The 949-nt window shown below is 52.8% G+C and overlaps 1 long non-coding RNA gene across 1 annotated transcript in view; it reads right to left on the reverse strand.

Annotated features, from left to right (window-relative positions):
- Window positions 1-578, reverse strand: part of LOC106736454 (uncharacterized) — a 1,172-nt gene extending 594 nt beyond the window's left edge. The window contains exon 1 of the long non-coding RNA XR_001371468.2: window positions 59-578. This is a non-coding gene — a long non-coding RNA (uncharacterized LOC106736454). The remainder of the gene's footprint in view (window positions 1-58) is intronic.
- Window positions 579-949: the final 371 nt, after the last annotated feature.

The raw sequence follows: 949 nt of genomic DNA on the forward strand, positions 1-949 counted from the left end.
CCCACTTGGCTAATCCCCCCCCCCTCCCCGGGCTTCTGCGTGCGGCTTCGTAGCAAACCTCAGCTGGCCCTCTGCAGAACCCTGGCCACTTCCACCTGCCGTCCCCCGCCACTGAGCAGACTGTAAAATACAACAAGCTTTAGGGCAGCACACGGCCCCCTGGGGCTGGAGTGACAGTTTCTACTAAGTCAGCTGCTTCTGAAACTGCGGGAGCGGGTGGCTCCGAAAGTCACTTGCCAAAGCTGGAGCTGAAGGTCCTTCCTTTCTCTGCAGGATCCTCCTTGCATGAACCAAGAGTCCCTTGCCACTGTGTTCTGCCTGTGTCTCTAGGGGGCCACGTGGGCCCTGAAGAACCACCTCCGCCAAGCTGCAGAGCCTTCCGGGCCGGGTCTAAAGGAGGCATCAGGGTGGCACGATTCCTCTTAGGCAGTGTAAACCCAGAGTGAATCGTTGATCACCCATCTCTCCTCACTTTTATGGTCGTGTTTTCCAAATGCATTTAGGGGCCCGGCAGGTGGTGTGGTAGCTAAAGCGCTGGATTCCACATGGCCAACCGTGGTTCGAGTCCCAGACCCGGCTGCTTGAAAATTATACCAGGCGCATGTGCGTGCATGCCCAGGATCCCGAGAGGAGAATGGAGGAGAAGGGATTGCGGCGTGGACATCCCCCCTGGGGGGTGATTTCTCGCTTTCCCTTTCTCTCTCTCTTTTTCTCTCCTTTGTGTGCACGTGCCCTATGGCAAAACACCTAAACAAAAAACCTACGCGACACAGTTGGGTTTCTTTCTACAAAGCCTGCGTAGGCAATTTTATAAGCTATACGTTCTGATTTTTACCGACGTTAATTATTTTGACAAATATTTCATATATTTTCATTGAAATGCACAGGTCTGCTTGATCGGTTCCCTTTCGTATGGGAATAACATTTGCCTTAAATTTTTTCGACCTCG

This window comes from Tupaia chinensis, unplaced genomic scaffold (assembly GCF_000334495.1).
Source record: "Tupaia chinensis unplaced genomic scaffold, TupChi_1.0 Scaffold140464_1, whole genome shotgun sequence".
NCBI classification, from domain to species: domain Eukaryota; kingdom Metazoa; phylum Chordata; class Mammalia; order Scandentia; family Tupaiidae; genus Tupaia; species Tupaia belangeri.